The sequence below is a fragment of the Nipponia nippon genome, unplaced genomic scaffold (genome assembly GCF_047370975.1).
Source record: "Nipponia nippon isolate SJK-2023a ecotype South Korea unplaced genomic scaffold, ASM4737097v1 scaffold_1, whole genome shotgun sequence".
Lineage (NCBI taxonomy): Eukaryota > Metazoa > Chordata > Aves > Pelecaniformes > Threskiornithidae > Nipponia > Nipponia nippon.
In genome coordinates this window covers 159,661,802-159,673,099 of record NW_028262290.1, presented here as the reverse complement: position 1 = coordinate 159,673,099, position 11,298 = coordinate 159,661,802, and positions in this window count along the sequence as shown.

Below are 11,298 nucleotides of genomic sequence, written 5' to 3'. Positions count from 1 at the left end.
ATGGGACTCCATGACTCAAGTCTGGTTCTGAGTGCTTTTGAGCAAACACATTGAAGCTTACTTTGCTCAGTCTTCTCACTAAGAAGGAAATGGGTAATCTGATATAATGTGTACTGTTTCAGCTTGTTCCAGTGTTACATCAGGTTGTCTATGTTTAAATCTGTTTCAAGTTTGTCACCCCACTGCTGGCTACTTTGGTTTTGGCCTGTACAGCAGAATCCAGAACCATGGGCACAACGTGGCTGGAGTCAGTCTTCAGAGGAAGATTGACATGTTTAGCGCATTGAGCAAGCGTGGGCTGAAACACTGTCATGCTCACTTGCTGATACAAAATAGGGAATGCTGGGCATGTGGCATAGTTACCTGTGGCCTGCAGCCAGTTTTAGCCAGGTATTGAGATATCTTAGAGTTAGCAAGAGGTGGCGTTTTTGCTTCACACTTCTGACATAAGGCATGGGCACCTATTTTTTTGGGGGGGGGGAAACACTTGTTTCAAAAAGCAAGCAAGACTTGCTTAAAAACAGATGAGGAAATGTGTTCATGTTCACTCTTCATAAAAAAAAAAAAAAATAAATTGATAGTAGGAAAACTAATACAGGATGTTCAGATGTCCTGGAGCTGAGTTCCCCTCTTCTTCAACTTCTTGGAAGACTGACCTACCTATCATAGTACAGACAACGTGAGTTTAAAGCAGTTACTGAGTGGAAAAAAATTCAAGATGACCTGTGTCAGAGGACAAATGCAAATATCAGTTAGCCTCTTTCCTTCGGTCTTGCTGATTACTGTTGGGCTAATTTAAGCTTGTTAGCAAGTAAGCTTGCCTTTTCAGTTATGTTTTATGGATTCCTTGCAAATAGTTAATGAATAACCATAAGGATCTGTGAACAGCAAGTTGAAAATTGGTTCCCTAACCTGCTGTTTTGAGCGCTCACCTGAGAAGGAGCACATGCGTTGGGTTTGAATCCCCTTGGACAGAGGAAGGAACTGAACCCAAGACTTGAAGCCAGAAGGCCAGCAGGTATCTATTCTGCCTCCAGACACTTAGGTACCAGTTACTAGCGCACGTCTCCAAGGTGTTGTTTCTGAAGGAGTGCTCTCTCTAAACCTAATGCATCGGGGCAGATTTCTGGAGCCTGGTTGAGGGTAATAGTTTTCTGCTCTAATAGCTTGCTGTTGCTGAAAGGGTTGTGGTACTACTTTGTCCCTGGAGCAGGCTCTGGTGATCATAGGACGCTTCTGTGAGATGACTTGATATGCTAACCTTGCAGAAAACTCTTCCCACTCCTGTTTTCTTGAATGCAATGACCTGTTAGATTGGCTCACCGTGTTGGGTGAAGCTGCAAGTTTACTGAATAGAACAATGAACCTGGATCTCAACTGGTCTTGGGCTTTGCTTCTGATTGCTTAATGAGTCTTGTGAAGTCGGTTCCTCTGTTTTGTTCTTTTTTTTTTTTTATTGGCTTGTAAAATGCCATGAAAACGTATTGAAAAGCACTGTAAAGATCTAGGTCAACAGCATTGCTTCAGTGGTGGGACTGTATGGAGACAGAGTGTAGGTAAGCTAAACTGCAGCAAGAAGTTCAGTCTGATCTGCACAGTTATAATTGGGGCTTCTGACTTTGTTCAGGGCTTATGATATCACATGCCTGTCAGAAAAGGGTATTGCCTGTCCCCATCAACCAATTAGCAGATGATGTGTTTTAGCCTTGATTAACTTTGACTTGATTTGAGTCAATGCTCTGAAAGTGGAAGGTATTGTTTCCTGCTACCGATCCTCTGAGCCTTTTCCTTTTTTTTTTTTTTTTCCCCAGTAGTATTTAAAAGCACTTAAGGCTTTTATAAACCTGAAGAGCATTGTGCATATGTTCAGTGTGGTACTTTCAATTAACTACAATTAGTGAAGTCTTGACGTAAACCGGAGTACTGATCTTCCTGTAAATAATTCATTCTTTATGATCACCGGGTTCTCTCTCATCTGGAAAAATTACTGTTGTGCCAAACAAGTGTTGGAGACGAAACAAGTGAAAAGCTTATTTAAACCCACCGGGGATGCTGAGCGGAGATAGGCAGCCTCCTGCTTAATTGAAAAGTGCATTGCGTAATATTAAAAAGTGCTGTGTGGTGGCTGTCAGCTAGTTACAGTGAATGACAGCTCAGGTAAAACTGGTAAAGGAATAGCCACTTACCTCACTTTCATACACTGGTCTTTAGCAAGAGCATTTTTGCAAAAGGTAAAGAAAAACACAAAGAAAGTAGCGAAGGGGAGTGCCCGTATAATTTTTCAACTTCTTAGGATTCTTTTCTGCAAGCTAAATGTACGTGATAGAGGAAAGAGGCAGAATTGTACGTATTCACAGCTTGCTTCTGTGGCCACTTTCGTTCCTACTGTTTCAGATCTGATGATTCTCCTGTAAGCACTCAGGGCCTGACCCAAAGTCGGTGGAAGAGGCTTCTCTTTTGGCGTTATTGATCCTGTAATGTTCTACATTCCTTTCCATTTCTTACTGCCACCTACCATATCAGTCTTGACCATCCTGCATCATTTTGGGCAAGGCACATCATTTCTGTATGCTTTTTCCTGATCTTTTCCTGGGGACCGCCTCTTAGACAATACCTTAGCGTTTGCTCTGACATAACATCAAATCCTTAGGTGCAGATGTCTGGCATGGGTGCTTTGGCTTCAAAGAGAGTAGCAGAATTATATGCTGAGAGCAAGTCCTCTCATCCTAGGATATGCATCTAACACAGGTTGGTTGACTCATCCTTTGGCAGCGCTTTCTCTATTCAGGTGACTATAAAAATCTATGATGTCTAGCACAGATGTTGTACCTAATTCTTAAAGGCTCAAAGTTAGAGGGGAAAAAAAGAAAAATCCCACCCTGATTTTGGTCTCTGGGCCCTACAGGTAGTAGTACCATACTAAAGCAGCGTGGTGAGGGAGCAGGCTCACTGGGGAGGAGGGCTGCCGTGGTTCACTGCACTATACCCATGAAAAGTGGTGAAGGATGAGTGCTGTGCTGCTTTAGATTCCAAATGACTTGAGGATTTTTTTACCTTAACATTATTTAAGTGAACAATCTCTGTGGCCCTGCGTGTGTCTTCACAGCTTTAGTCTAACTGTGCTAACCTGTTACGCGTTAGTTACACTTTCTACCTGTTTTTATGAATGATTTAAGAATACCTCCTGTAAACTGCAGCTTATTCACGTGCAAGGTAAGGGTGTGCTAGCGCAGCAGTTTTGATGTGCCTGAGGAAACACCGAGTGCCTACCAGCTGCCGTGCCGTGTCCTCACGGTGTTCAGCGCAGAGTTCCTGTGAGGCAGTGGCTTTCTCACGTGTACCAGCACTTGTCACATTGTTCAAGAAGGAAATTTTGTGCACTCTATATGCAGTAAGGTTTTGGTGGCGTTCATGTCTTGCAGCACTCTCCTGCCAGGCAGATGAAAGGCTCCGGAGCCAGCCTAAGAATCTGTCTGCTGCCGAAGCAGAGGTCAAGCTAAATCAGGATGTTTGGATTATTTTTCAACTTTCCCTCCGGTGAAATTGGGAGAAAGAGGGAGCACTTAGTAATTCCTTAGGGATTTAAATGAGACTTTCATTTTTTACCAATACATAACAATAAAAGCTAGGTGTCCTACTGGGGAGAGGCATGGGGTTCCTAAGTACCTGTAAACTATTAAACAAACTGCCTGTCACCTCTCCCTCTTCTCTAGTGCTATTTCCCTTTAAGTTCTCTTGAGTTCAGCTGATGAACGTAACTAGGTTACGTTATTAGTCATTGTTTCTTACTTATGTCTAGTTTGAAGTTTGGTGCTGCTTTGCTTGTGGTCCCAGGAGCCTGTTACATCTTCCCAGTTCTATTGGCTGTTCTAAAATTAAAGATTTTGCATTTCCCCACAAACACGGTGTCTCGTGTTATAAATGAATATATGGAAAATCATGAAGGAATTTTTTCCTTACTTTCAGTTTATCTTCCTCTGTAATTAGGGCAAGGAAGTAACAGAGCTGCCAGTAATGGGAGGTGTTTAACGCTTTGACTGCTTGGGAAACAAAATGAGCGGGTGTGGATTTGAAAAGTCAGAAAATAGATGGTACTTATGAGGATGACCGCCAGCATACATCTCGAGTTTCTGATGCCTTTGCAATCATGTGCATCTCCGCTTTAAGAAGTGGTGCCCTATTATGTCTGTTGTACGTCAGTAAATAAAGGAGCAGCGTAGTTTAACTGGGAGGCTGCATTTATCTCCAGCAATTTTTCAGCAGTTTGCTGTGTTATTGTTTTTCTGGCACCCTGTGGGGTAATGACATAAGTTGCAGCCACTTTTACAAAGGGAAAATTGTTCGCTGCCTTTGGCAGGTGGTAGATACTGTATATGAAAGAGAGAGAGATTTTTAATGTAAACCTGTATTGCTCGTAATTCTGTTGCTACTGGTAACCTGTAGTTTGGTGCAGGAGACAGATGCTTTGGGTCAGTTCCAGCAAGGATGTAGTCAAAACAAAATAGAAGATAAGTTGCTGAGGTGGCGGGCACTTCCCTGGCCCACAGAGTAGCTGGGTGATAAGGGTTCCCCGATCTGGACTTAGGGTGACTGAAGTTAGTTTATGAGCAGGGATGGAGCCAGCCTCCAGAAAATACTAGGCATGACTGTGTCCTAATTCTTGTCCTTTCTCTGGAGCATCAAAGTGCTTCAGGGATGCTTTTGATCCAGAAACACAATGCATTTCGGGAGGGGTGATTGCATTACCCTCCTTCAGAGTTCTCTAACTTGGCAGGGCTCAGCCTTTTTAATGTGGCAGGTGATGCCTGCCTCTGAGGCACTCATCTTGTGGTTGCAACAACTGCTGAGGAAACTTCTCATCAGGTTGAAGTGCTCTCTCCTACTTTTGAAGTCTCTTACACTAGGAGAAGATGTGGCAGGCTGGATCTAGCATCCAGGACTGGAGTGGACAAGTTCTAGTTTCTGTTTGAACTGTTTATGCATTTGTAGTAGTAGCCATTGGTTAAAAATACAAGTAATTCTTGGACCGGTGAAGAGATTCTTGAACACTGCGTGCCCTGCCTGAGAATAATAGCTAGGCTTCAAATTGTGTTTCCTTTTAAGCTTTTTCTTTCTGGTCCCATATGCTGTATATGCTCTTAGGCTGTAGATAAGCCAAAGGTTTAAGCAAACTCCTTCAGCTTCCTTGGCTCTTATTTTCCAGGGTAAAACCAAAATGTTGACAATGTCGGTGTGGAGAACATAAGTAAGAGATGACCAGAAGAGTAGTCCTTAGTAGCACTTGGGTCTGTTGTGGGTTCTCTCTGTTTTGGACTGGGTCAGCATCTACTGCAGTTTAAGTCCTCTTCTTGCCAAAGAATTGCTAGAAATCTATTTCTGCCCTTTGCTTGATGGTTGATTGATGTAAGTGGCAATTTATGATAGATTTCTTTCAGTAGTTTTAATTCACGCATCCAGTCAGGTACTCTTGAAGACCAACTATGGGTGCAACAAATATGCAAAGTGAGAGGAGAAATCCTGATGTTTCTAGGCTGTGTATTCTGATGCTTATTAATCGTGGTGCTTGTTTAATAGCCTGCATCACTGGCTACGCTATTGCTTTTACTGTGGCTTGCTTGCAGAATGGTTTAGTACATTTGTTCATCTAGTCATATGGTATGTCTATAATGCATTAGATGATATTGGCAATTAAAGGATTACAGCTAGTATATAATTACGGCCCTGTGGAATAAAGTTTTCAAATTATTCTGCTGCAGTCTATAATTATTCTGTGTGTGCCCTGATGCCAAGGATTAATAGGGGGATTACAAACTGTTTTCCTGTAACATGCAGTTCACGGATATGCAGTTTACAATTCACTGGCTTTAAGGAGCTAGTGACCTCTCACGGGAAATGTTATTAAAGGATAATGTCCAGTGGAATGCTTTTGTGTTATATTATGCGTGTTTCCCTCCTTCACCCTGAGTTTCTCATGCGGTGGCTATTCCGGGTAGCTCAGATCTTGAGTAGACAACCTTTAAATTGGAGTATTAAGGACGTGAAAAGAGACAAGCTTCAGCAGACAGCCTTGCACTGTTCAACTTGCTCCTCTTTTGCACTTTTCCTTCACACCAGAGACATCTCAGCTAGATGCTGTGTATTCTCCATCTCTGTGGGATGGAGATGGGAGTCTTCAGGATATTTTGTTCCATATTACACAAGTAGTAGGATTTAAACATTTTTATTTCTGTATATCTGAAATAGATTTACTCTAAGAACCTCTGCAGTCAACGCTTCTCTGAAGAACTGCAGTGGTTTAGTTGTAATGAAGATAAACCAATGTTGATGCTATTTAAAATGGATGAGAATGTAACTAAGGATCGTCTTTGAAGTAGCAAAATAGCACTGAACTGTTAGTTGAATCCCCAAATGGGAAACTTAGGCTTCTTTCTGCCAAATTACAAGTAAACTAAATGCCATTTAATTTTCTGTGAACTTGGATGACTCTCTTTAAGAGTAGTATCAAACCTTATATTAAGTTTGAAATGCAACATCTTGCTTCCCATGTCAGTTCCGAGTGGTTAGAGCAATGCTTGTAAACTAAACGTTCTCAAAGCCCTTCTTTGGCGCTGAGACCCGCTTGCATGAAACAGCCTGTTCGTCCTAAACTCTCCTGACTTTGCCAGTAAAGTGCCCACTGCCTTTTGGGGTGGTCTCTGGGCTGTGCTAATTCCTGAGCTGTGCTCTGCCATTAGTTGGCTCAGTGACAACTGGCCATGGCCAAAGTGGAACTATGGATCATGCCTGCAACTTAACAGTGTAGCTGATGGCACTCCGGTGCCTGGGAATGTTCCAGAGTGATGCCAAATATTTCAAACAGGCTATTTTGTTTTCTTAAGACTCCAGATCTTCATCACGCTGTTTCTTTACATGAATCTGATTTATGTTTTAGGAGAACGCTTCTACTACAGTTGCTGAAGAAACGTGAACCTTGGGCTGTCAGATAACAACGACAAATAAAGACTCTTCAGTTTGTTTTGAAAAAATATCATCGTTTTTAAGCCAGCGTTATGGTTCTTAATGTCAGAATAATATTTAAATGGATAAGTTGTACATATGTAAGAGTACAGGTCAGCTTACACTCATAACTTTCTGTAGCGTGGGGTGGTGGGTTTTGCAGTTTTTCATAGTTCACGGGGTTTTTTCCTTAGTCTTTTCCCTTCGCTATTTTGCATGAGTTACCATCACGTAACCTCAGTAAGGCTCTCGGATTACAGAGATGTATCTAGCATCTAATTTGTCTTTGAGAATCTTTCCTCCTGATGGGAGCATGTGAGAAGGAAAAAGAACCCAGCTTGACTTTTATATTTCTCCGGATGGCTTTACGGAACTATAAATCGAACGGTTTGTTCTGGAGTATTGCCACAAATAAGGCCTGGCAGCTGGAACTGGCCTGCTATGTGCATTGCATGAACATTAAAGCTCCTGTGTCTTTCTCTTCAAGCAGAAGCTGCTTTGAAATTGTGGTGAAAATTCTTCTTTCTCCTTTCTTGTCTGTATGGCGTTTTCCCCTCTTCCCCCTGCCCCAGTTTTCTTCCATCTTGGACCTAAGAAACTTGCATGGATGTTTTGATGAAATGATTAAATTAACCAAAAAGATTGGTTATGACAAAAAGGCACTTTTCAGTGGGAAGGGGAAGACTGTTTGGGCAACTCTGCTAGAAATAGTTTCTTTGCATAGTCATTTTTCAGAACAAGGAATACAATTCCCAGTATTTAGCAAGATGCAGTCTTTTGAACCTGTGTGTTCCCAAATGGGTCAAAGTTAATGAAATTGTAAAGCAGAATTAAATACGCTGGTGGATGCAGTTGTCATTGTGGTTTGCATAGCAGGAAAATAGCACTGAAAAATAAATTGTTAATAGCAGCAGAAGACAAGCTTAGTGGTGCCATTTTTTCAAAACCAAGCATTGCTTTCTCTTTCATAGGCTAGGGTGTATGCTCATAATAAAAGCCAAAGCAAGCAAATATCTCACGGAATAGTAATTTAAATCTATCCTGTGAGTTAGAGACACTGGGTTATGAGTACTCCAAAGCCTTAATAACTGAAGGTAACACTGAAATTAATTCCCCTTTCCTCTTCTGGGGCTAAATGTAGTCAGGCAGCAGATCAGTACTATCATCAGTTAGACCGCACAGATACAAGTATCCAAAAAAATTACACTAAGTAAATTGCAGCAAAACTCGGTTCTTTCCCAAGGGAAGGTCGTCTTGTTCCAATCATGATGTGCGCCACGGGCTTTTATAGCAGGACTGCAAAAATCTTATAAAAATTGTATTAGAGTAGAATCAGCCACCCTTAAACATATTAGGCTTCCAGCTGTGAGCAAATTTGTCCCAGAAGCCCAGGGAGTTTTGTGTGAGGTTCCTAATTTTCTTAAAATCTTTCTTTAATGGTGTCTATTATTAAAGCTATTTCTTCCTCCTGGGTGTGTAGAGAGAAACAAGCAACTCGTGATTAAATGCATGTTGGGGTCCTGGCCATAGCACTTACTGATTCATGAGCCATTGTGTCTTCAGAAGCAAAAAGACAATTACGCTCCAGAGAGCACACTTTAATTGTTCAAATAGGTACATTAAACTTTTACACTTGAGTAATAAATTATGTGGAAGTAGATCTGCCTCTTTGCAGCTACTTTTTCTCTGCTCCAGCCACCCCCAGCAGTCACCAGGCAGCTCAGCAGCCCGCTGAGGTCATTCCGGCGGCTTCGGAGCCCGTCCTGTGGGTTGGTGCTCCCAGGTTGCCTCTTTCAGGACTGGGTTTTGGCTTCTGCTGCGTTCAGGGGGGTAGTTCTGCAGCTTCTCGAAGTAGCTGTCGCTTGAAGTGAGATGCCCTGAATTAAGCGTTAATGTTTTTTAAAATGCATGTAAGAAAAGGAAAGGGCTGGCTGGAGTGGGGAGAAAATAGCATTGGAAATGGCTCGGTTACTGCATTTTACGATCAGGCAGAACTGTAATCAGGTACGGCACTCGTGAGCTGCAGAACGATCATAACAGGCAAGAGCACGCAGACAGTGTGGACATAAAAGCCACCTTTCTTTAAATGAGGGAAGTTTAAAATAAATTACAATAATCCATTTTCCTGGTTCGCCCCATTCTGGGCTCTGCTGAAATGCCCAATAACATATCCAAGCAGCACCAACTATGAGGAGGATTTCAGGACTGGCACAGCTGGGAGCTGAACTGGGATCAATTAGGTGATGGGAGAGGCACAGTCCTTGAGCAGAACCCCGTTAGCTTTGGCTGTCCCAAAGTGGTGCTGGTTTAGTGAGCAAGACTTAAGGAGGATTCGTGATGGGCTGCTCGGCATTTTCTCAGCCAGATTAGGTTCATCCAAAAACGATTTTTGATTAAGCACTTTTTCATGAAAGGAGTCTTTTTTGTGTGGAAAATAAAGCATTTCAATCCCCAAACCAAACTTGTTCTTTTCCAAATGATGCTCATATAAGTATTATAAATCGGGTACCACTGTTAAGCTGCGCTATCACTACAGACTGGTTCTGGTTAGGGTTTCCCTTTCCTTTGGGATGACAGGTAAGTGCTTCCAGGTTTTCTCACCTTGTTTGTTTGTTTTGGGTTTTTTTGAGAGTAAGTTTTCATTTCATATGAGAAATCTTCTCAAAAGAGTTTGGTTCAAGTGCTCTTTTGTTTTTTTGGGCAAAACTCCAATAAAGCTAATATTTTGACCAATTTTACATACTGTCAGTGATGCACTCAGCATGCTACCAGACCTTCACAGCAATAATTAACAGCAGATACTAATTTTCTTCAATCCAGATGATCTCTGATATTATCGTGGGAATGGTGAGTGCTGACTAGGAGGGCGAACATACGGCAGCCTGGCATGCCTGGTCGACACCAGCATCTCTTGCTTTAGATCTCTTTTTTTTTTTTTTTTTCGTCTTGTCAACCGTGCTGTCAGGGTTTTTCAGCCCTCTGGGCAGCTCTGTGAAGGGCAGTAGAATGAAGATAGATGTGAGCAAATCCACCTGGAAGTGGATGTGTTACGAAAAACTTGTTACTTTACAACCGTTCCTTCTCCTGAAGGTGTCAGCTTTCCTGTGAGGAACAGTCCTCACATTTGATATTCGTGATTCCTTAGCGGATATTCAAGTAACTCACTGTTGCATGCTGAGAAGACAGGGTTATAATCCTGAGACAAGGTGCTATTTTTTAGGACAGAATTCATCTGTTCCGCTTTATGATTCTTAAAGATACCTAAACCTGAGCTCATCAGTTCTGGCTCCCTTTGTAATCCAAGGAGAGAAGTATGCACCCGTCAGCGCAATTCCCGCAGGTCTGAAATAGGTCAGACGAATGACTTCATGGCACTGCCTGTTTCTTTCCATCAAGTTAGATCAAGATACACAGCCGAACTTAGGGGAGAAGAATTTTTTTCCCAGAAACTGAAATCTGTGTCAAGGTGAGGCTCAAATTTTCTGGTGGTATATGTAGTCTCTTACAAGAACAGACATTTGCTAACCCTTCTTCAGAAACATTGGACTTATTTCTGAGTCAGAGAGCATCAGGTTAGGACTGAAACCTCTGAAAGGCTGAGAAAACCTGTTTACTCCTAGAAGCAGGGAAAGACCCTGCGTTTCGTAATGAAATTTCTGGTAAAGTTTTCATGTTGTCCTGAATTTGAGTCGATTCAGACATCCATTTATTAATTACCAGCTGATAGTAGCACTAAATCGAGTGTAACTGTCATGATCAGATAAACTGTGAGTGTTTATTCTTTCCACGCATCTTTTCTATATTATTCAGTTGTACTTTCTGATGCTGTATTTTAACTGCCTGGTGTAATTTGTGTGAGCCTGAGTATTACATCTTTTCAAAGGCGCTGGGTTGATGTGCAGTGTCAGAGCTGAGAAGGTTCATTTCACATTGCTGCTGTTTGTGACAGCACTGCTTATGTTTAAAGGTCTTCTTTTGACATCTCTGAAATAATCTTACTCCTGGACTGTAGCTGCTTCAGAAGCAGTTCTTCAGCTGTTCTGAAGCTGGGTCCTTCCTTGTTTATGTTTCATGATTCTGCTTTTAAAGTTCTTTTTCTCACTGAGCTATCAAGATCTCTTCCTTCTAACAAGCAGTGCTGCAATGACTTGCTATATTGCAATTTATCAAGTGCTAGGGACATCAACTAAGGCATTTATTATAGCTTTGTAGTTCAATAATAGGGAGTTCAGATTCTGAGATTCTGTTTTATTATTCTAAAGGCAGGTGTTAGTTCATCAGTGATTGTAATTCCTGTTCCTG